Raw genomic sequence first — 26,052 nt, forward strand, 5'->3', positions numbered from 1 at the left:
GGTTCTCTTCACTGAGCAGCTCGCTCGCCAGCTTGCGTGACGGCTGTAACACAAACAGCTCTACATTTAGCAAGTCCTCCGTAAGTGACTCACAGTAATACTGCACATACCGAACATCTTGATCACCGCTTTATGCTACTGCTCCGTCAGCAACTAACAAGGGATACTCCCCATCGCACCCCCCTCAGATTTTGTTATAAGTTGGCACAGTGGATAGGCCTTGAAAAACTGAACACAGATCAATCGAGAAAACAGGAAGAAGTTGTGTGGACTTACGAAAAAAAGAAGTAAAATATACAAACTGAGTAGCCCATGCGCAAGATAGGCAACATCAAGGATAGTGTGAGCTCAGGAGCGCCGTGGTCCCGTGGCTAGCGTGAGCAGCTGCTTCAAGTCCTTGGTTCAAGTCATCCCTCCAGTGAAAAGTTTACTTTCTTTAATTTAGCAAAGTTATGATCTGTCCGTTCGTTCATTGACGTCTCTGTTCACTGTAATAAGTTTAGTGTCTATGTTTTGCGACCGCACCGCAAAACCGTGCGATTAGTAGACGTAAGGACGTGCGTCTCTAATGGGAACCGAAAACATTTGATCGCAAGGTCATAGGTCAACCGATTCCTCCACAGGAAAACACGCCTGATATATTCTATACGACACTGGTGACGGCATGTGCGTCACATGACAGGAATATGTTGTCGACCTACCTAACTTGTACACCTGGCCAATGGGTAAAAAGATTCTTCTACCTTGGCCGATTTAGGTTTTCTTGTGGATGTGATAATCACTCCCAAAAAAGTGATCGCTTCGGACGGACGGACGGACAGATAATAAATGTCTGAAAATAAAAAAAATTAAACTTAACCACGGGACCACGGCGCTTATAATCTAACACTATCCTTGATGTTGCCTATCTTGCGCATGGACTACTCAGTTTGTATATTTTGCTTATTTTTTCATAGTTCCACACAACTTCTTCCTGTTTTCCCGATTGATCTGTGTTCATTTTTTCAAGGCCTATCCACTGTGCCAACTTATAACTAAATCTGAGGGGGTGCGATGGGGAGGTTCCCTTGTAAACAACTAACCCTCACCAAGTCACACATAAAAGACACACGCTAATAATGCGCGTGTAGGTGCTTTTCCCCGAAGAGCAGCTCTTGCACTAGACAGTACGACCGTAGATATGCAACAGCAGCACTGAAACTAGCCAATATCAAGTCGTCTACAGCTCGTTCTTGATAATACCACATATACAGGGTGTATCATAATTAATAACGTAAACGCATACAGTTGAAAGTACATCATACGAGAAGCAAAAAAGTCTCAGTAAACACGGGGTCGAAAATGCATACCTTAAGAGATACGAGCAATCTTTCATCTTCGATACTGTGAAGCAAATCTCTTCTACTGCAAGCTCTTTCCTTTCCACATTTTGGGAAGCGGTAGTATGGACCAAAACAAGAAAAAATGTCCGGTAAACATTTGCTCTAAAATGCATACCTCAAGAGGTATGAGCAATTGCTCATTAGAAGAGTTGTGTTTCTGAGTAGCGAAGGTGAGCATGTGCTCATAGCTCTTGAGGTATTCATTTTAAAACACATGTTTACTGGACAATTTTTTCTTGTTTTGGTCCATACTACTAATTCGCAAAATGTGAAAAGCGAAGAGCTTGCAGTAGAAGACATCTGCTTCACAGTATCGAAGATGAAAAAGTGCTCGTGGCTCTTAAGGTATGCATTTTAGACCCTATGTTTAGGGAGACTTTTTTGCTCCTAGTATCGTATACTTTCAACTGTATGCGTTTACGCCATTAATTATGATACACCCTGTATTTTGATTTAGACTAACGTGTGGTATGTTGCTAATTATGATACAAATCTAAGATAGGAAGCGTGTAAGCAGTTTTAATCATCGATAACGAAGTCTTTCGCGACGGCATTGTTGTATAAGACTTGAGCTTTCGACGATTTCCACCGTTGTCATCGTCAGGAGCAACTGACTGTCAACATTGCTGCTGAGGTGACCTTATATATCCCAAACACGGCTTCTGATTCGTCAGTAGTTACGTCATGCCGTCGCAGATGGCGTCACCTGCACAGACGTTGACACCATCTGCGACAGCACGACGTAACTACCGACCAATGAGAAGACGTCTTTGGGCTGCATAAGGTCACCACAGCTGGACTATCCAGAAGAAATTTACACAATATTAAGTGAAATATAGTTTACACTATTTCATGAGATTTATTATTTATCGATGTTACTGTGTTTCACTTTCTTATAGTCCATGAAGCTCTTTTGTTTTTATCGAGAAGGATACTTGGATTCAAATTTTTTTAATGTTTATTGTTTTATAATTTTTGTGTTGATGTCATTATGTACTGCATTTTAAATTTGATAATGTCTATTATTCAATAAGTTTAGAGTTTCTATCATTATAGAACGTTTTAGTACCCCTAAATTGGAAAAGAGCATCATCTTGTATGGTATGAGTGTTAGGCCTGAAAGGCAAGTTAAACTCTAGGTAGTTTTGGATATGTTTTTCTTCCTTTTCGTGGTAGCAAGTTCATATACAATCCAGTCACAATCCTGGTTCCTGTGTCACATAGTGTAATTAGTGACTCGTATTAAAATCACAATATTAAAAATTTTATTTGTATATGGTTCAAATGGTTCAAATGGCTCTGAGCACTATGGGACTCAACATCTTAGGTCATAAGTCCTCTAGAACTTAGAACTACTTAAACCGAACTAACCTAAGGACATCACACACACCCATGCCCGAGGCAGGATTCGAACCTGCGACCGTAGCAGCCTCGCGGTTCCGGACTGCAGCGCCAGAACCGCACGGCCACCGCGGCCGGCTGTATTTGTATAATCTGAAAACTTCTCAGATTCCTAAGTGTTATGAACTTCTAATTCAGTTCATATAAACAGAACGGCAAGAAAAATTAAAGCATTGGTCGCCTTTTTTCTGTTTGCTAACGTTAGTTTTGTTTGAAAGAAAGTGCTGGTACTGATGAACAATTTTCAGTAACTGCTTAAGTGAAAATTTTTAAATATGGCTGCCGAAATGTTGAATCAGAAACAATACTACTTGCTCCTATACTGATTTTTAAGCACAAATTACGCTGATAAAAATAAATACTGATTCATTGTAAATTTCGGGATCAATGAAATGAATTTGCTCCTTCAGAGCTTAGCGATAAGAGATTCGTAGTTACAGTATTGATTGCATAGGGCTGATCATAAGGAGAGTTAAAATCAGCTCTCGTCCTGTTCTTGCAGAGGACAACTATATTACTGACAGCTATAAACACGTTATCAGCAACTATAACGAACGCAGGCAATGACAAACGGAGTAAAGTGTATTTATGTTTGTGTCAGATTTACTATCGAATCCTTGTATCCACCAGTTACTTTGGGATTTACTAGTCGATAGCTTTGTTTAACAGTAGACCAATTTAGGACACACATGATTTAATATTCATACAATTTGCTAGTATTATCACGGTTGTCAACATACATGATCTAGTCACATTAATATGACCACCTACGAGAAGTCTGAATAACCAATTTTTTGTAGTGCGAACGTGCAGGAAGATAGTCATTGAGGTCCTGGAAGTCCCCAACAGGGAAGTGGAGCCATGTCGACTCCAGTGCCGTGGCCAGCCAGTTTTCTCGGCTGAGGATCCATACAGATTATTGACTAGATTTACAGTAAATCCGGATGGCTTAGTAGCCAGGGGAGTATGATAGCCTCATCCTGGAGCTTTTCGAACCTCACAAATACACTGCAAACGGTGTGATACGTTGTATTGTCCTGCTGGTAGATGCTATCGTGCCAAGGAAAACATAAACTTTATCTATCCCCAAGGATAGAGGCATACTTTTGTTGATCGATTGTGACTTCTAAAACGACGAGATCACCCAGGGAATGCCATAAAAACATTCCTCAGGTCATAACACTTCCTTGTCGTTGCATGGTGTTTGGAGCCTAAAACGTAAATCATCTGAAAAGACCACCTGCCGCCACTTATTGAACATCGAATAGCGGTATTGGTGTGAAAATCCAGCCTATATCGCCGATGGACAGCAGTCAGCATTCGTGCATGAATCAGGTAAGTGCTATGGAAGCCCATATGCAGCAACGTTCCCTGAACGGTCGCTGAGGGGACACTGTTTGTAGCTACCTGCTTCGTGTGGGTGGTCAGTCCTCAACATTTGCATATCTATTCGCCCGTACACATTTCTTCAGTCGTCATGCACCCCTATCAAGTATGGGCTGTGGTGCACCGCTGTCACCACAGGTCGGTTTTGTATAGCACCATTTTGCCATGGTGGCACACTATCATTTTACATATTTAGTCGTTTCAGAAATGCTTCCACTCCAGGTCCGAAAGCCAACGATCATGCCCTTCTGGACGTGAGATAATGCGCTCCATTTCTGCATTCCGACCATGACTGCACTGTTGTCTGTGTTCCCCAGACACATTTTATATACCTTCCACTGCTAGTGCTGCCAAATGCCGTCTATGAGTGGCTATTGCACATTGACGTCGACCATAGGCGGTGGTCATCAATGTGACTGGACTGTCTAGTAACATTACTTATACCCCACTGAATGGTAGACCAAATCATTTATACACTCATGAAAAAAAAATTTCAACACCAAAAAATATTTAATGTAGAGTAATGTAATTTCGGAAATACATTTATCTAGGTAACATACAGGGTGGTCGGAAATTCCCGTTACAAACTTCTAGGACATATAGAGGATAGTGAGTACATAACATTTTGAATAGGAACCCGTGTCCGGAAATGTATCGTTTCTGTTCTACGACAGTTTCAATGCAAATGATTATCTCATCCACACCCACTTGAGGAATGTACTTAGGCGTGACCCTGTACAATTGTTGCAATCCATTTGAAAAGAATACTGACTCGTTCCGTTATTACTTACGTATTTGCATTACAACTTACACCTTATGGTTTACATTAGTCGACAACAAGACCCCAGCATCTACGGCACCAGCCGCAACGTACCGATGCGTTACAAAAACGGCTCGATGTGGTGACCACCAACGTTGTTACACACATTGTACCTCCGAAGCATGTTCTGCTACTCTCTCTCCTTCTCACCTGGTGTCTCTTCAATGTTTGTGCAGCGACCAGAACTCGTGCCAGCAGATCTTCCTCTGTCTCTACAGGTGAGTCATAAATTAGGCTCTTCATACGACCCCACAAGATGTAGTCCATAGGGGTTAAATCCGGCGATCGTGGCGGCCACGTGGTTGGCCACCATGGCCTATCCATCTTTCACCATACCGTCTGTTGAGATGTCTCCGGACAGCCAGTGAAAAGTGAGGTGGTGCTCCATCATGCTGAAACCCCATTTCCTGACGGACATTCAATGGCACAGCTTCCAAGAACGGGTCCATTACGTGTCGTAGGAAGACTAAGTATGCTGGACCTGTGAGCTTGGATGGAAGGAGGTATGGTCCAATCACATGACCGTCCAGAATACCTGCCCACACGTTAATTCCAAACCTGTCTTGAAATCCCTGAACATGGGTGGCATGAGGGTTTTCTTCCGTCCAGTCATGGCTATTTCGAGCATCCAGAACACAATCCCGTGTGAACTTACATTCATCTGTGAAGAGAACTCGACGTGGAAACAGGGGCGCGTCGATGCAATGTGGCAGAAATCATATGCAGAAGGCGACGCATTGTGGAAAGTCTGCTGGACCCATAGCCTGTAACCTTTGAAAGTGGTACCGATGTAATTGTTGCTCATGTAGGACGTCCAAGACGGTACTGTGACTAACAGCCATTGCACGCGCAATTGTTCGCGAACTCGTTGATGGGCTATCTTCAATGCGACGCATTGCACCTTCTTCGAATTCGGGAGTGCGGCATCGCAGTGGAGCACCACAGACCTGCCTCCTCATGGTGAAGATACACGTTTCTCGTAGCCGTTATATAACTTGGGTAAACAGTTTCTGCAATGGAGTGTGACGGTGTGGAAAACGTTCGTGATACAGCTGGTTAGCAGCTCTTCCGTTAACTCCAGCTTCGCCATGCACAAGGAGCATGTCTGTGTATTCCGCAAACGTGTACTGCACCATGCTTCCTCTATCGATGATGCACAGGTATTGACTCGGTCTCACAGTAAAGCGAGCAATAAGTGACATCTGGGGTTCGTTTGACGTAGTACATGTCATCGTGTCTACACTGTTGCATACCAGGACAGGGAACTGTGAGACGTTTCTCTTGCTCTAAGGAAACGTTGACGCGGTACACATCTGAATTGAAACTGTCGTAGAATGGAGACGATACGATTCTGGACATGGGTTCCTATTCAAAATGTTCTGTACTCACTACCCTCTACATGTCCTAGAAGTTTTTAACGGGAATTTCCGACCACCCTGTATATCCAAAGCCCACAACCGCCTCTGACTCCTCAAACTCCTCTCTGGCCAGACATGGGGGTTGCACCCCTCTACCATCCTCCACACCTACAAATCCTTAATCTGTCCCATCCTCTGTTATGCCAGTCTTGCCTGGATATCTGCTCCCCCCAAATTCTATAAGTCCGTCCAGATCCTTGAGCATCATGCACTCCGCCTCGCCTTCTGTATACGCCTCCTGTCCCCCATGTGGATTGTCTATGACCTCATTTCTTTCCCCCATCTGCTCCTACTCCTCAAACATATCCGCATACTCTACACCTCCCGCCGCCTTGATCCCCCTCACCCCCTGGTTGCTCCTCTCCTCTCCCATCCCCACCCCCTGTCACGTCTTTACTGTTGTTTCCCCCCTACCCTCCATCTCTACACCCTTCCTCTCCTTTCCCAAGGTGGCTTCCATCAACTCCTCCTCCTGGATGATGCTCTCTCTCCCTCCATTTGTCCCTCCTATCAACTCTGATCCTCACCCTCCCTCCTTTCCTCCGTCCTTTTCCTGGGCTCCCTCTCCCCCCCTTCCATCCTCTTTTTTCCCCAACTACCCTCTCTCTGTCCCCCTTCTCTCCCTCGAGTCCTTTTACATTTCCCTCCTCTGCCTTTTCCCATTCCCTCTCGCCTCTGCCCTGCCCCTCTCCCCCCCCCCCCCCCCTTATGAGTCCTCTACCAACTTCGGTTCCCCCCTTTTCGTTTTTCCTCTCCTCCATCCTTATTTTACCCCTCATCTGTCCAGGTCCCCCCCTCCCCATCTGCCGTTTGGCTATGGTGTGTCATCCTTGTGCCAACATTTTAGTGCAGTGTTGTGTGTCTTTTCCGATGTGTTGCGAACGGAAATCATGCTGTCGCTTGGTGTGATTTTTATATCTCTTGTGAACAGAAACCAGACTGTCACCATGTTTTTTAATTGTCTGTCTACTATTTTACCTGTCTGCTTCCTGTGTATTTTATTAGCATTGCGAACACTTTGTTTTATGTTTTAACTTTCCACAATTTTCCGCCGTTTCACAATTTAAGTCACCGTTTTATCGCCTGCTTTTATTATTTCTTACCTTCTTCTTACGTTACAAAAAACCTGTAGGCTGAAGAGTAGCGTACTAAGCTGCTGCCAGCCCACCCCTTTAGGGGGGAATCGAAATTCAATGGAAGACATGTCGTCTCCGAATAACTGCTGCAACCTACTTCTTTATGAATCTGCTTACTGTGTTCGCCTCTTGATCCCCCTGTAAGTATTTTAGCCGCTCACATTTCCCTTCAATACTAAACCGGTGATTCTTTGATATCTCAGAATGTGTCCTGTCAACCGATCCCTTCTTTTGGTCAAGCTGTGCCACAAATATCTTGTCTCCCCAGTTCTATTTAGTACTTCTTCATTAGTTAATTTTCTACATTCTTCTGTAGCACCACATTTCGAAAGCTTCTATTGTCTTTTTATCTAAACTCTTTATCGTCCATGTTTCAGTTCCATACATGGCTACACTCCAGACAAATATCTTGAGGAAAGACTTCCTGACACTTAAATCCATATTCGATGTTAACAAATTTCTCTTCTTCACAAACGCTTGCTTTCCTTGTCATTGCCACTTGCATTTTATTCCCTCTCTGCTTGGGCCATTATCATTTAGTTTACTACCCAAATAGCAAAACTCATCTTCTACTTTAAGTTGTCTCGTTTACTGATCTGATGCGTCATGGACCTGGCCGTCGGGGGGGGGGGGGGGGGGGGGGGGGATGGCTTGCGTGCCTCAGCAATACAGTTAGCCTTACCGTAGGTGCAATCACAACGGAGGGATATCTCTTGAGAAACGAGACGAAGTGAGGTAGCAGCCTACTCAGTAGTTGCAGGTGCAACAGTTGGGATGTTTGATCTGGCCTTGTAACGTCAATCAAAACAGCCTTGCTGTGCACGTACTGCGAATGGCTGAAAGCAAGTGCTACAGCCTTAATTTTCCCCGACGATATGCATCTCTTCTATTGTTTTAGTAACTGTTGCGAAATAATAAGATACGCTTACATGCGATTTGTTGCCAGATAAAAGAAAAGACTGATATCAAACGTGTAATTGTGAACCTTCGGTTACAAACTGATGGGTTTGCTTGAATACTGTAATTCATTGGGAAGATTAGAGGAGATCTTTCTACATCAGTGAATCAAGAAAACTTCGTACTTTGAAGGCTCTAAGAGAGAAATAAACTGAAATTGTCAAAGGAATCCCACTTTCATGTATTTGTACATAAACACTATCTGATTAAAAGTATCCGCACACAGCTTTGTAGGGCAGAATTGACTTGTTTCCAATCATCCACTGTTCAGTGGCACCTTACACCACCACAAATGTCGCTTAGCACTGACTACAGAAACGACTGATTTATGAGGAGCTGTTCGACCACTGTACCGCATTCCATTTGACTTCCTACACACAGTCGTTGAGCTAAGTGGATTGCTGAATTTCACGAGTGACTCCTTCCGTAGATTTTACACACTCTGCTATGAACAATGTGTCGCCTTTTTAACGTCTACGAAAAGACCATAAATCGCGGCGATTTCAGTGTAATTATTATCTCTGTAGAAGTGTCATTGCTTATTTCTTTCAGGTACCTACTGTAGGCGTTCTTTCTGTGTATGGGCAAAGCTCTATCGAGCTATGTTACTTGGTAGTGGCATATCATGCGAAAGCTACTTTTGTTCTTATGTTTGCACGCCAGTGTATTAAAATATTTTAAGACATTGTCATACATTAATAGAAGTACTCTCCGCCACACACTGTAAGGTGGCTTGCGGAATATAGATGTAGATTTATTGTTATTACTGTGTAATGAGAGGCGTCTGTGGCATGTTAAAAGTAGTGGAGATGGTCAGTTAGATTTCAGAGGGTGAACCGAATCCCAGATCCGCAAACTTTCTATGGTCGATAGCCTGTGGACTATAGTAGCTTCCTGCGCATGACCAATAACAGGTAATCAAGAATTACTGACGTTGATATGTCTCTGAAGAAGAGGTAGCAAAGATCTGAAATTTAGCATTGCGGTTTATCTCTCCTCGTAAACGGAAATTATCCACCATTACCTCCGGGGGGAGGGCTATGCATATCCGTAGGGAGAAAATGAGCTGCGGAAATGTTATAGGAGTAGAATTCCCAGATTTACCTGAAGTTGAAAGGGAAAAGAATGGTAAATTATTCCAGGCACACCGGGCGTTAGGACTGATTCCCTACATCGTCATCTAAACGAAAATATTCGTTCTAATTATAATAGATTTCGTTTTACACTACTGGCCATTAAAATTGCTACACCACGAAGATGACGTGCTACAGACGCGAAATTTAACCGACGGGAAGAAGATGCTGTGATATGCAAATGATTAGCTTTTCAGAGCATTCACACAAGGTTGGCGCCGGTGGCGACACCTACAACGTGCTAACATGAGGAATGCTTCCAACCGATTTCTCATACACAAACAGCAGTTGATCGGCGTTGCATGGTGAAACGTTGTTGTAATGCCTCGTGAAAGAAGGCGAAATGCGTATCATCACGTTTGCGACTTTGATAAAGGTCGGACTGTAGCCTATCGCGATTGCGGTTTATCGCGTCGTGACATTGCTGCTCGCGTTGGTCGAGATCCAATGACTGTTAGCAGAATATGGAATCGATGTGTTCAGGACGGTAATACGGAACGCCGTGCTGGATCCCAACGGCCTCGTATCACTAGCAGTCGAGATGACAGGCATCTTATCCGCATGGCTGTAACGGATCGTGCAGCCACTTCTCGATCCCTGAGTCAACAGATGGGGACGTTTGGAAGACAACAACCATCTGCACGAACAGTTCGACGACGTTTGCAGCAGCGTGGACTATCAACTCGAAGAACATGGCTGCGGTTACCCTTGACGCCGCATCACAGTCAGGAGCGCCTGCGATGGTGTACTCAACGACGAACCTGGGTGCACGAATGGCAAAACGTCATTTTTTCGGATGAAAAAAGGTTCTGTTTACAGCATCATGATGGTCGCATCCGTGTTTGGCGACATCGCGGTGAACGCACATTGGAAGCGTGTATTCGTCATCGCCATACTGGCGTATCAGCCGGCGTGATGGTATGGGGCGCCACTGGTTACACGTCTCGGTCATCTCTTGTTCGCACTGACGGCACTTTGAACAGTGGACGTTACATTTCAGATGTGTTACGACCCGTGGGTCTACCCTTCATTCGATCCCTGCGAAACCCTAAATTTCAGCAGGATAATGCACGACCGCATGTTGCAGATCCTGTACGGGCCTTTCTGGATACAGAAAATGTTCGACTGCTGCCCTGGCCAGCACATTCTCCAGATCTCTCACCAACTGAATACGTCTGTTCAATAGTGGCCGAGCAACTGGCTCGTCACAATACGCCAGTCACTACTCTTGATGAACTGTGGTTCAAAATGGCTCTCAGCGCTATGGGACTCAACTGCTGAGGTCATTAGTCCCCTAGAACTTAGAACTAGTGAAACCTAATTAAGCTAAGGACTTCACAAACATCCATGCCCGAGGCAGGATTTGAACCTGTGACCGTAGCGGTCTTGCGGTTCCAGACTGCAGCGCCTTTAACCGCACGGCCACTTCGGCCGGCGATGAACTGTGGTATCGTGTCGAAGCTGCATGGGCAGCTGTACCTGTACACGCCATCCAAGCTCTGTTTGACTCAATGCCCAAACGTATCAAGGCCGTTATTACTGCCAGATGTGATTGTTCTGGGTACTGATTTCTCAGGATCTATGCACCCAAATTGCGCGAAAATGTAATCACATGTCAGTTCTAGTAAAATATATTTATCCAATGAATACCCGGTTATCATCTGCATTTCTTCTTGGTGTAGCAATTTTAATGGCCAGTAGTGTAGATTTTTCCAACATTCGCTGAACTGTGCATGGATAACCTACAAACTGGGTAATCCGAAGTCGGTTAGCTGAAAACTTGCTATGTGTCTCATCAGCATTTCAATTACATGAGTCTTATCAGCAGCACTATTTATCTGCTTTACATTCTCTTCAGTTTTTATTTTCCTTCTTTTTTGAATTGATGTTTATACAGTTTCTCATCTTCACATTCTGTAAATATTAAAACATTGGCGCTGTAAATACGCATTTGTGATAGATTCGTGCTGTTGAGGCAGCAGTCTTAACGGAGCGAACGACACCTCATGGAAACATATGATGGAGGACTCTGTGATGGTCACCTGACATCAACTGTGAGAGCGGGCTAAACAGGACCTGGGGCAAGGAAACGAGCTGAACCTCATTCACATGGTACCAAGTGCATGCAACCAAGCTCACAGATAAAATGTAGTTGCGCCAGGAATTGGAAAATTACAGATGGGTGATAGCCAGGGGTGGGAGTGGGGGTTAATGGGGGTGGAAGGGGGATCGGTATGGTGAGAGGGAAGTGCCATGTGCTCACGCGAAACACGAGTAGTGGGATGAATCAGCCATCTCTTTGTTAAGTGTCCTACAGACAGTCTGATTTGTTCGGCCCTACTAAACGTGATGTGGCATCCAGATGGTCAGGCATAGCGCCAAATATTGTCACTTGGCAGAATACACACACACAAGGGCTATGCAAACTACTCTGTCGAAATACCAGGGGACTGATATAGCGCTGACAGCACTGTTGCAATCACCTAATGAAAGGAAAAGGAAGATGTACGTTAAAAATGGTTACTCAAACGGAAATTGCACTATCAGGGTCAGTCGCCTGGCTAGTAATGCCACCTGCACATACTTCCATTGCTGGCAGGTAGCGAGACTCCAGGCATCATCTGTTGAAGCCATATACACATGGCCCAAAGCACCATGTGCTTGAAAAATGGGCAGGCCACAACAGCAACCCACAGATGTGTATTCACGTCATATGACAACAGTAGCACATCGTTCTGTGTACACGCCAGAATGTAGCAAGTGCCATGAGAGGCACCCACATCACCTGCCAGCAAGCGCTCACATCCAATCACGGCACTGTGAGAATGTCAATATGTTTAGTCTGGACGTTACTGACACACATCTGCGCATCATGTGGCCCGGAATGGAGATCCTTCTGCTGGATTACTGAAGACTTTGATAAACCACTTTCGACCAGCATTCGTTAACACTCCTGGCTCAACACTGGATGTGCCCCACAGCTCGTCTGTTGACAGCATTCTTCAGCAGCAGCCTGCAGCACCACCCAGAACTCTGACCACATGTCGATACAGTGTGGCCTAGAATTCCAACCAAAACACTGTCCAGTCTACACCCATCCAAGACAGACACCAACCCAGGACACCAGTCATAACATTATCTAGGACACTGACTGGACACTGACAAAGAATACTGAGCTAGACTTCAGTGAGAGGCTTTATGAACGAGATTGAGGGAGTAAAATTGTTAAAGCTTTCGTGGCCACTTGTTGACCAATTGTCTGTTGGTTTCTTACTCAGGTTCTCCGGTCAAAGTTTGTTTGATGATTTTTCTGATGTTTCGCCAGTACGATTGCCTGGCATTGTCAAAACTTCACCCTCCATTGATGGCAGTGGACTGGAGTCGTGCTCGTGTCCACTGACAATATTCCAACGTAGACTTTTCCACATGTACGTGGTACATGTATGGTATGCAGTATATTCTCAACATTGCAAGTGAGCTCCTTTTTTCCTTTGCTGATCTGAGACACTCTTTCACCTTCTTTGTCAGTTTATAAATAGCATTTATACCATGTTTGCCATGTACACATAATCTGTGGCCGCGAGCTCGACTCCAGTCCACCACTAGCATTGCAGGTGAAGCTTTGAAACTGCCAGCCTCTCGTGCTGGGGAAACGTCAGAAAAAATCATGGCTGAAGAACTTGAGAAGCGAACAGGCAATTTCTCTACAGTGGGAGACTTTGTCAGTCTACGAGATGTGGCTATTAGTTTCTGTTACACGTTAGAATGGTGAACATTTCATTTATTTGTTGACCAATAAAAGTATTTCTTTCATTATAACCTGTGGACTGACTTTATTACATACTGTCCTGTTCATGCCATAAGGACCGAGACATAAAAAATTATGATGATAATAGTTTGGCCCTGCAATTATCGCATCTCTCCATATCCATCGGAACTATTTCTTCTGTAGCTTTTCCAGTTAGGGGGTAGCAGTTGCACTGTTTGAACTAGTACATCACTCATTTGACTGAGCTGCAGTGTTCAGTGACGACATCCCAATGAGCAATGGACGAGATGGCACAGGTTCTACATTTCGCATGATACTTCCTGCACACCTCTGAACTTCTATGATGACGACTCGCCCCTGCCCAGAGCTATAAAATGCTGCTTCCCCTTCTTCTGGAGTTCGAGAATGCTTTGGATTCTTGGCCTACCTTCCTTGCAAGCGTTATACCACCACCTTCATGCCTGTGCTTCCTAATGTTTCTCTACTGGCTGCCTCTGGCCCCTCTGCCTCTGGCACCACTACCTCCAGCACTGTTTCCTTTGTGTATGATATCCTCTCGTGGTCTAATGCACTTTTGGCTCCACCACCCTCTTCAGTATTCCTGCCACCTCAGTCTTTGACACCACCCCAGCCTGAACCCCTTCTCCACACGAGCCAGAGCACTCTGGCTCCAGCACCACCAGCCCCAGTGCAACCAGCCTCTATGCCACTGGCCCAGGCACCACTGCTACTCCACAGCTGATCTCTCCACAGTCGGCCCCTACACAGTTGTCTCCTCTGCCCTCTGCAGCTGGCCCCTCCGCAACTGACCCCACCATAGCCGACCTCTCCACAGCTGGCCCATCTGCAGCAACATGCTGATCTGCGTTCAAGTCAGACGACAACAGAAACACGCCTCTCTGTGTACACGCCAGACTCCAGGAGACTCCACAAGAGGTGTCAGCATCACCTGCCAGTAGCGCTCGCATCCAATCGTGGCGCTGCAAGAATGGCGCTAAGTTTGCTCTGTACATCACGTGACACGTTTCCGCACGTCACGTGGCACTTAAAGGAAATCCTTACACCAGATAGTTTAAGAAGCTGTGCAACTACTACTTAACAGCATTCGCCCACTCTTTATGTCAACGTGGGCTGTTCCCTGCAGCTCATATGTTGGTAGCGTTTTTCAGCAGCAGTCTTCAGTGCCGGCCGAACTCTGACTCGTCGTCGATCCTGTGCAACGTAGCACACCAACCAAGACACAAACCAGCCTACACCAGACCGAGCCAGACGTCAAACCTGAACATCGGCCAAACCACCGTTTAGGATACCAATCAGACACCAAACAGGGACACTGGCCGGCCGGTGTGGCCGAGAGGTTCTAGGCGCTTCAGTCTGGAACCGCGCGACCGCTACAGTCTTAGGTTTGAATCCTGCCTCGGGCATGGATGTGTGTGATGTCCTTATGTTTAGGTAGTTCTAAGTTCTAGGGGACTGATGACATCAGATGTTAAGTCCCATAGTGCTCAGAGCCATTTGAACCAGAGACACTGAGCTTAACATCTGAGGTCATCAGTCCCCTAGACTTAGAACTACGTAAACATAACTGACCTAAGGACATCACACACATCCATGCCCAAGGAAGGACTCGAACCTGTGACTGTAGCAGCAGCCGGGTTCCGCACAGAAGCGCCTAGAACCGCTTGGTCATAGTTGACCGGCAAACCGAAAGTGGTGAACTGTCTAGAAACTGAGTGAGGGTATATAAATGAGGACGTAACCTACAGAACAGTTTTGTTCTACATAGTAATCCCCCTATATGTTACTTGAAAATAATCAGTATGTATTGCAAAATTTAAACTGTCAGTGTTTAATTCCGGTTTTATTGGAAAACTGTTTATTTGTAACGTGAAACAGAGGGGCGTTAGAGTAGTAAAAATAAAAAAAGAAGGTAATTTAGCGGCAGAAACTGCAACTTCCTAAAAAAAGGTAAAATTAAGAAAACTAAAACAAAAACATATCAAATGCTTCAGTACTTCTATGAGCTTATATAAAAAATTCTTCTGTTATTCATAGGCAACTGTCGCACTTATCAGTAACAACAGGAGACTTTTTCCTTTGTTCATGATGAAGAACATTCAATTCAGTACAAAATAACAACAGCAGTTATATAGATTTTTTATGTTTGTGCATGAAAACTATACTTTCATCAATAGTAACTGCTTTGGTTACATAAAAGCACAGAAGTTACCCGCTCAATATATTTCTATTGCTTATAAAATGAAATTTATATTTTATAAGGATATAAAACTCTCTATGGTCTACTACTGAACGGTATGCAGTTCTAATTATGTGTAAAACAAGCAAAAAACAAAGAGAAGTCAACGGCTCCCATTTTCTCTCTGACATCCATTTGTGTTTCTTTCCCTACCAATGCCATCAATACTATCCGCAATGCTACCATTTACTACGTCATGTGCTGTACCAAAACTACTGAACTGTAGTTTTGGTAGAGCGCAATTCTGCTTACAGCCGCACAATGTCTGCACGAGTTGTCACATTCGGAGGAAGTGATTCAGTATTAATACATAACTGAGGTCGCTATAAAGACAATGTGACTTTCACTGATGTTTATAAAAACTGCAATTTCTCATGCAGTAACTAGAAAACTTCTGATGTTTGTTTACCTTTAATCTTTTTTGGCACAGTCTTAAAGTTCTAAGAAAAGGTTTATCTTAGTGCTTTTTTATATACTTGAAAGGAGAAACAGCATTGGTCGTATTTTTTTGTTTTATTATCCGCAAAATCGATTTTCGGTCACTTAGTGACCATCCTCAGTGCTGTAATATACAATTAAAATTGGTAGGCACTGGTATCAACAAGCTTAGAGCGATACCGGCTTGCTGATACCAGTGCCTACCAATTTTAATTGTATATTACAGCGCTGAGGATGGTCACAAAGTGACCGAAAATCGATTTTGTGGATAATAAAACAAAAAAATACGACCAATGCTGTTTCTCCTTTCAAGTATATCCATTATCTGGTCGTGGTGCACAGAACACTCCATGGAGTCGCCAGTCAATTAGTGCTTTTTGCATGTAAATGGAGGGTCCTGAAAGTGTGATGTATTATACAAAATGTATTTTTAAAATATAGGATGTTGTTTGTATTCTAACTAAAATACTACTTTACACTCTACAGAACACAGCATTTACACTATTTTTCGAGCTCTTTCTCTTTCTCTAGAGAAAATATCCACATTAACATTCACAAACACAACCGCACAGATACCCAAATGCTCACACCTCTGACCACGACGAAACTGACTCGATCAGTGTCTCAGTCAGTCTCTCCCCTTCTGCGGGTCTGAGCGTTTGCGTATCTGTGTGTTTGACTGTGAATATGAATGTGTGTACTTTTGCTAGAGAAAATACAAGACCTTGAAATCTAATGTAAATAACGTATTTTGTTGGGTATTTCTATGTGCCACACATCAGTGAGCTATAGGTGGGATATTGCCTGTCCTTTATTTTACATATTATTCCATCCAGGAATTTCCATTCTTGTTATAGAAAGCAGTTCTCATGCAACCTGCCGTATGTATGCAATCTGGTGATAGCATAACGTGCTCCGGAGGTAGGCGCTGCTACTTTGTGTAGCCAATGGATAACTGGGAATAACACTGCCTGCACTAATTAACGGAATAATGTAGGCAGAGAGGTGAAAATTGATGTACATATCTGAAATTACATGGGGTTTTATTGAGACCGAAAACGAATGGAAAAAACTGGCCAACAGATGGCGGTAGACAACAAAATATCGTGTATGAAATGAGCTGTGTTTAACCATCGAACCGACTCCCGTACGGACGGTATAGTAGTAAGCATCCATGGCGCAGAGAAACAACTGCAAGAGTTGAAAACAAATAAGGCACCAGTTAGGGATGGAATGCCAAATCGATGTTTCAAGGAACACTCTACGGCACTGGCCACTTAATTAGCTTCCATTTATCGCATATCTTGCCCAGTGCGTAGTTTCTGGCGACTGGAAAAAGCGCAGGTGACTACTACGTATAAGAAGGCAAAAAGAACAGAGCCGCAAAATTACAGACTAATACCCCTACATCGGTTTGCTGCAGAATCCTTGAACACATTCTCAGTTCGAATAAAATAATTTGTTTAAGACCGAGAAGCTTATGTCCACGAATCAGTATGGTTTTAGATAGTATTGCTCGTGCCAAACTTAGCTTACCCTCTTCTCACATGATATACTGCGAACTATGTATGAAAGGCAACAGGCAGATTCCATATTCCTATATTTCCGGAAAGCGTTTGACAAAGTGCCCCATTGCATTAGAGAAGTACGAGCATATGGAACAAGTTCACAGTTTTGTGAGTGGCTAGAAGACTTCTTAAGTTATAGAACCCAATATATTGTCTTCTACGGCGAGTGTTCATCAGAGGCAAGGGTAACGTCAGGAGTGTCCCAGGGAAGTGTGATAGAACCACTGTTATTCTCTATAAACATGTGATTTGGCGCACAGGATGGGCAGCAATCTGCGTAAGGTGTCGAAGTTGAATGACTCTAGGGGGATACAAGATGAATTGGGTTAGGTTACGTTAGGTTAGGCTACGTTACGTTATGTTAGGTTGGGTTACAAAATTACTAGTTGGTAGGATGAATGAGTAGGTATTAAAATTCATGGAGAAGAAGTAAAAACTTTGAGGTTCGCCGATGACATTGTAATTCTGTCAGAGACAACAAAGGACTTGGAAGAGCAGTTGAACGGAATGGACAGTGTCTTGAAGGGAGGATATAAGATGAACGTCAACAAAAGCAAAACGAGGATAATGGAATGTAGTCAAATTAAATCGGGTGATGCTGAGGGGATTAGATTAGGAAATGAGACACTTAAAGTAGTAAAGGAGTTTTGCTATTTAGGGAGTAAAATAACTGATGATGGTCGAAGTAGAGAGGATATAAAATGTAGACTGGCAATGGCAAGGAAATCGTTTCAGAAGAAGAGAAATTTGTTAACATCGAGTATAGATTTAAGTGTCAGGAAGTCGTTTCTGAAAGTATTTGTATGGAGTGTAGCCATGTATGGAAGTGAAACATGGACGATAACCAGTTTGGACAAGAAGAGAATAGAAGCTTTCGAAATGTGGTGCTACAGAAGAATGCTGAAGATAAGGTGGGTAGATCACGTAACTAATGAGGAGGTATTGAATAGGATTGGGGAGAAGAGAAGTTTGTGGCACAACTTGACTAGAAGAAGGAATCGGTTGGTAGGACATGTTTTGAGGCATCAAGGGATCACAAATTTAGCATTGGAGGGCAGCGTGGAGGGTAAAAATCGTAGAGGGAGATCAAGAGATCAATACACTAAGCAGATTCAGAAGGATGTAGGTTGCAGTAGGTACTGGGAGACGAAGAAGCTTGCACAGGATATAGTAGCATGGAGAGCTGCATCAAACCATTCTCAGGACTGAAGACCACAACAACAACAACAGGATGAATGGCATTTAGCTCTAAATCTAGAAAAATGTAAATTAATGCGGATGAAGAAGAAAGACAAATCCGTAATGTTCAGATACAGTGTCACTAATGTCATTCTTGAAATAGTGACATCGTTTAATTAACTGGGCATGAAGTTGCAAAGCGATACGAAATGTATTGAACGTATGAGGATTGAGGTATTAAAGGGGAAAGGTCGACTTCGATTTATTGGGAGACTTCAAGGAAAGTATGCTTCATCTGCAGAGGAGGCTTCATACAGGACGCTAGTGCAACGTATTCTTGACTACTAGTCGAGGGTTTGGGATCTGTACCAGGTACAATTGAACAAAGAGATTGAAGCAATTCAAAGGCAGGCTGCAAGATTTGTTACTGGTAGCTTCGAACAATATGCAAGTGTTACATAGATGCTTTGGGATCTCAAATGGGAATATTTCTTTTCGAGGAGCACTATTGAGAAAATTTAGAGAACCAGCATTTGAAGCTGACTGAGGATCGATTCTACTACTCCCCCCCCCCCCCCCCACATACATTGTGCGTAAAGAACACGAAGATAATATACGAGAAATTAGGACTCATACAAAGGCATATAGACAGTAGTTTTTCACTCATTCTATTTGCGAGTGGAACAGGATAGGAAATGGCTAGTAGTACCTTCCGCCACACATCGTAAGGTGGATCGTGAAGTATCGATGTAGATGTAGATGCAGGTATAGATATAGAGAGGCCCCCACATACATTGTGCGTAAGGAACACGAAGATAAGTGGAACAGGAAAGGAAATGGCTAGTAGTACCATCCGCAACATATTGTAAGGTGAATTGTGGGGTATCGATATAGATATGGGTGTAGACATGGAGTCAGATCACTTCTGGCCTGCTGGAAGGTACGATTTCTGTGCGGTATCACGTTTCAGCAATTCGTGTAAGACATCTCTGGTGAGTAATAGCATTATGGTGGTACTGGATCAATAAACATCAAATTGGTATCAAGTGGATTATGCAAATAAATTAAACTGATTCAGTATTTACCTCTACTGCACACCCACACAATTATATTATGGACTTCCCACACAGGCACATTCCCATGCCCCTTTGCCCCCCTTTTTGGAAATACTTGCCCCACCTCTTTCCATAAACCCTACATAGAAAAAACGGTAAATTCATATTTTAGTGTTAAACCAACCTAACTCGTCGCCATTTCTAGGACGTCCCCCCCCCCCCCCCCCCCCACCACCACCACAACCCACCCAACCCGGCAAATTGTGGAAAAATCGCTCAGTCAGTGTCTGACTGTTGGACTGGGAGAATCTCATGACAGTAGGCTAATACACCGTCAATCACATTGCATTAAAAAATTTTAGGCACTCGGATACAGCTTAAACAATTTTTTTGGATATTGTTTATTTAAAAAGTTTGCAGGAGTCAAGGTAGTGCAGAATTGTTTAAATAAACAATCTGCAGGGATGAATTTCACGCAGTCTTTTTATTTCTAACATCACAATACAGTTCCAAATTGTTGGTATTGCATAACTGGTGTTCCAATCAAAACTAGTAATATACAGAATCAAACTCTACATAGAGCGCTTCTATCACCTATAATTCGAAATAAATATATAAATATCTCTAAAACTCTACGCAGGGCGCTCACCACATTTCGAGTTTTAGCTGCTTGTTCGGAGGCACAGTCAGAGAGAGAAAAATTCTGAGTCCTACAGCTGCTGTTGTGTTCATCACTTTTCTGAAAAACTGAGGAGGCTTAGTTCATATTTGTTGCGGGAGTCAGGGATGATAAGGCTCTTATTTTTTATTTTCATCCCTTTTTAAACACTCTGGTGTCTTAGCACAGTCAGGAAAATCAGAACAATTACATATCTTAAAGCTCATGACATAATTCTAAGGGCACAACAGACTGTGAAAAAGAAAACACAGGTACACAGCAGATCAGGCGTCAGATCAGGCACTGTCATTCATAAGAGAAAAATGGCTGGAATTTTGGGTGAATTTTCGATGTCCTACAGCTGCTGATATGGAGATGCTCTGAAGCCAAAATTGTGGGTGTGGGACAGAATGCCACCAATCAGAAGAAGAGGAAGCTGATCTTCATGAACTTGTCTCTGAACTCTCGAGCAATGAAGAGATCACGTGAGTCTCTATTGTGACGGAACATTCTGTAGATACCATTTTCCTGCCCCTGTCTTGTTCGAATCAATCTGCAGAGACTCCTATGTCTTCCACAAAGGATTTCTTGTGACTCCCTGCCATCATGCAACTTCCTGTGAATGGAGCATCCTGATTGTTTTTTACTGAATTTTATCTCTAAATTGCTGCTACCGGTTTGGGAACACTATCCACCATTTTCTACAGACAGACAAATTACGAGAATTTCAGCGGAAAACTTTTTTGTATAGATCGAAAAACATACAGAATTCATATTGCCCTGACACTGCAAAAGTGGTTCACAGATCATGAAAGATGGAAAATATCGCCATCGACACTTCGTTAGTTATACTGTTTTGCTACTATCGAGGAAAGCTTGAATTTCACTGAGTGAAAACGATCTCCAACCGGGCTATATCATCACAAACGATTGTGCCACCATATCATAACGTTGTAGTAAACACAAATCGTATCTTACACCATACAAAATCATCTGCATCCTACATACAGCTATTGACCGCCAGACACTTATACCGTAAAGACACACAGATCCCAAAAAACATAAGGAGATGTACCATATATAGTCGAACCAACGAAGTCAGTCTGTCATCCACCGCAGCCAACGCTCATGAGGTAACTGCCCCTACACGCGCTGGCATGATGCACTATCACGGCGCCCTCCGCTGACCACGACCACTCTCTAAATTGGAATACAAAGGCTGGGCTGGTACCCCTGCCACAAAAGCGTCCGGTAACGGTACTGTTTCCGGTCTGGCCTATTTCTGCCGTGTTTTCTGCAACGAGCTGTGACCATCTCCATACTCATGGATTACAAGAGAATTTACTTTCTGAGCACTGTCGCTTAGAAATGCTCTGTCAATCAGAAATTAGTATACTGATTTAAAAACCTATATCAGCTGTATATCAGATTTTACACGCCAAAAATCACGTTGGTATGACATTTTTATGCTGAAATCATCGAGTAGCATACGAAAAGTTTCAGAGGTTCGTGTATTTTCACATGGTTTGCCGGAATATCATATTACATAGTACTGGTCTCGATATCAACCACATAGCAGCAACCCACCGATCACTGTCACTGTATAATTCCGAAGATAAAGAATGGAAATTATACTTCTAGAAAACTGCACCTTCAGCAATATCATTATGTCAGACATGCTGCAAGCAAAATAGTAACTACAAAAGTATTTCGTCTGCGAAGATTTGTACGTGAAAATTCGAAACTGAAGTAAACCGATAGTTCCACCAGTATTTTTTTACTGATATGGAATGGTAGTACAAACAGTCAGCTAGTCATTTTACATGGGTGGGGAGTAATTCCCCAGGGCAAACACTCGCCATATTGAAAATTCTCAAATTTTCATAAAATAATCGTAGAACACTCGCAACACAAGCGACTACGAAGGCTTCCCAACACATTCTGACTATTTGTTCGCTATTCACGTGCCCAGAAGGTGGCATGGTTAGGTAAACTGAAACCCCGCTCCTGACTGACTAGTTCGGGAAGCTCAGGGGTACCCTGTGCCTTAAGGCGGAAATGCCCATTCATTTCAGCCACCGGCTATCTTCGCCAAGCATTGTCGTCCTTGGAAACCATCCACGTATTTATCTGTTTAATTACAATTAAATATTACAATATCGCCACCAATTTGGTGACATTTGACAATGAGTAAGGTATTGGAAATATTTCCACCACGACTGTGGCTCTGGAAATACCAATTTCCAAAGTAAATCTATATCCTCCTTATGACTGAACATGATTTTTCATGTAAAATCATTCATACCTTTTATGGCAATAGATGCACTGAAATAACAATTTCCCATGTCAAATCGGCACATCCCTTTTGAACGGACTTAGTCGTTTCTCTCCTCATGCCAGAATACTGATCACGGTAATATTATGATCCAGCTGCATAACATTGCTGAAAAGTAGCATGATTATCATTAATAGGTGTATGGCGGCCGAAAAATTATGGTGTGTACACACTCATACCAGCTGGATATCGTTTCGCAAGGCCTACCATAATTTCCCAGTAGCGAAACACAACCACCCCATCATCATTATTGCATATTTACCTAGGAATGAAGAGTGTAATTACAATAAAAAGCCTTCCCGTCTTTTATTTATGTTTCGTACGGTCTTGCCCAGTAGATGGTATTTGCCAGAGCAGGCACAATTGATATCCACAACCAAGTTATAGATCCATGCTAATTCTCTCTAAACCTGGTCACATCACAACAGGAGTGTTTCATAATCATAAGACTGTCTAGTCTACCATCCATCACTGATTAGATAGAGAACTACCACAAAGATAATAATATCACACGAAGTTACAGGAGGTATTTCGCAACACTGCAGAGTTTAGGTGGACTACACAAAGAAATTAAGAACCATAAAATATAAAATTCTGCCGATACCAAATGACGGTCTATAAATATCGTACTGTAAACTTCCTAATCTGCTTTATCGTATTCCTATGATCATCATGCCACAGATACGACAGTGTAATGGTGTCAGGATGGTCACTGGCGGCACACAGCCCCCCCCCCCCCCTCTCTCTCTCTCATCGTTATTTTTGTATCATCCAACAGAATGAAACTAGGAAGTATAGAAACTTCACTAACGTCACCCGGTACAGAACTGAGTAATATATTACCACGTCTCTCTCCTCCAGTATATTGAAGTCAGATCATGTGTGCGTGTTGACATCGAACATGTTAAGTATATACGTATTGGTCCAATTGGAGCAGGTTAGCTGTGATGGAAATCACTTCCATGGGCCTGCCTAAAGGTTTGTCACTTGTACTGGAGTCAGACCATATTACACATGCTATCAGTGACAATGGAGGGTTCTTATGTTGCTGTTACATAATCAGTTCGATACATTGTTTTTTGCTGTAACAAATCGAAGCGGTGTGTGACTACAGTTCAGTACACATCCATACAATTTGTTTTTCTACCTTGACTTGGAGGTTTGTGTTAGGTACTAAACTGACAAAAACACGTTCCTATCCACTGACTCTCTAAGAAATCTGAACGTAGCATGGTGTAAAATAAGCTGCCACCACAACACATAGAGTGGTTGAAATAAAAGATAGAGGCCTGATTCTTATTGACAAAAAAAAGGGGGAAAACATCTCAATATACGGAAACTGGAAGTTTTGCGGCATTGTGGAGCGTTTCCAAACAGCTATTCAAACGTGATGACCTCTACATATACTCTCATTTTCCACAGTAACAGGGCAGAAGATGCCTCAGTGTTCTGTTGTCGAAGAGACCCAGGGCATTGATTTCTCATATTGGTGGTGCACATTGCACCCAGGTATGTGATCACTGTTTAGGTCTCCTGGATGGTATTCATCATGACCCTCCCAATCTTTGGACGTTGCATCTTTAATTTTTATAACTTACGATGCAAAACAGCATATGAAACAATGGGGTATTCTGCAGGACATAATTTTTGCACTCCTCGCTGTAGATGGATATTTCCTACACTAAGAAACAGTATTTTTGTCATTTGATGTAGGCAGTTTAACAGGGTTCAAAATATGTTCACATGTATATGACCATCTCATAGTAATGGAGGGGGTGGTTTGGCAGTGATACAAAAATTGTGAACTGTGCTGCAATGTCATTGGCTGTTGCAGCAGGGGATCGACGTGATGAGACGTCTTGTTGACGTGACAACTCTTCAAGAATGGTGGGATGGACCTTGAGTAATTGAGTAAATTGCGGGGAAATTAAGGAAAACCCTGTAATATCAGGAAAAATGACGGAAAAGACGTAAAGTTTATGAAAATACGACGAAAACTGTATAGGGATGAATATACGTATATGCTTGCTTCAGTGTATGAAAGTCCTTCCGTTCCTCCACTGATCGAATTGAAAACTTACGGTGTATACTGTCCATGCTCTATGGGCTTAATTCATGCACATACACCATTGATCCACATGTTGTTATGCACCGTAAGTCATAAAAATTAAAGATGCAATATACAAGGGTTTGGGGGGATGGGAGGGGGGGTGGGAGCGGTGATGAATACCAACTAGGACATCACAACAGTGATCACATACCTGGGGGCAATGTGGTGTACCACCAATATGAGAAACCAGTACTCTGGGTCTCTTAGGAATGCGATAAAGGGGATTAGGACATGTACAGGGGGATATGTATAGATTTTCATTTGGCATCGATGACTTGTATATTTTATGCTTCTAAGTTTCTTTATGTAATCCATGTATACGCTGCATGATTGTGAATTTCCTCCTGTAAGTTAGTGTACTGTTTTTATCTTTGTGGTACCTCTATATCTAATCAATGATGGATGGTAGACTTGACAGCCTTCTGACTATGAAACACTACTGTTGTAATGTGATCGGGTTTCGAGAGAATTAGCATGGTTCTGTGACTTGGTTGGGGGCATCAGTTCTACCTGCTCTGACAAATGCCATCTATCGGGAAAGAACGTACTTAACATAAAAAAGCGAGGGCTTTTTAATTGTAATTACACTTTTTATTCCTAGACAAATATGTAATAACGACAATGGGGCGGTTGTGTTTTGCTATTGGGAAGCTATGGTAGGCCTTGCGAAACGATACCCATCTGGTGTGAGAGTGTACACAAGGTAATTTTTCGGATGCCATACACATATAAATGATAATTATGCTATTTGTCAGGAATGTTATGCAGTTGGATCGTAATGCTGCTGTGATTAGTTTTGTGGCATGTGCAGAGAAAATGTCTACATCCGTTCGTAAGGGAGGTATAGATTTGACGTGGAAAACTGCGATTCCAGTGCATCGATAGCTGTAAGAGATATGAGTGACTTTACGTGGAAAATTATGTTCAGTGATAAGGAGGATATAGATTTACATCGGAAATTGATATTTCAAGAGCCACAGTCGAGGAGAGGCTATTTGCAGTACTGCGCTCATTGTCGAATGTCACCAGATTGGTGCTGAAATCGTAATA

General features: G+C 43.0%; 1 protein-coding gene across 1 annotated transcript in view; it reads right to left on the reverse strand.

Annotated features, from left to right (window-relative positions):
- Positions 1–26,052, reverse strand: part of LOC126471216 (rho GTPase-activating protein 45-like) — a 682,307-nt gene that overhangs the window by 22,197 nt on the left and 634,058 nt on the right. The gene's annotated exons all lie outside the window — the stretch shown is intronic.

This window comes from Schistocerca serialis, chromosome 3 (assembly GCF_023864345.2).
Source record: "Schistocerca serialis cubense isolate TAMUIC-IGC-003099 chromosome 3, iqSchSeri2.2, whole genome shotgun sequence".
Classification (NCBI taxonomy): domain Eukaryota; kingdom Metazoa; phylum Arthropoda; class Insecta; order Orthoptera; family Acrididae; genus Schistocerca; species Schistocerca serialis.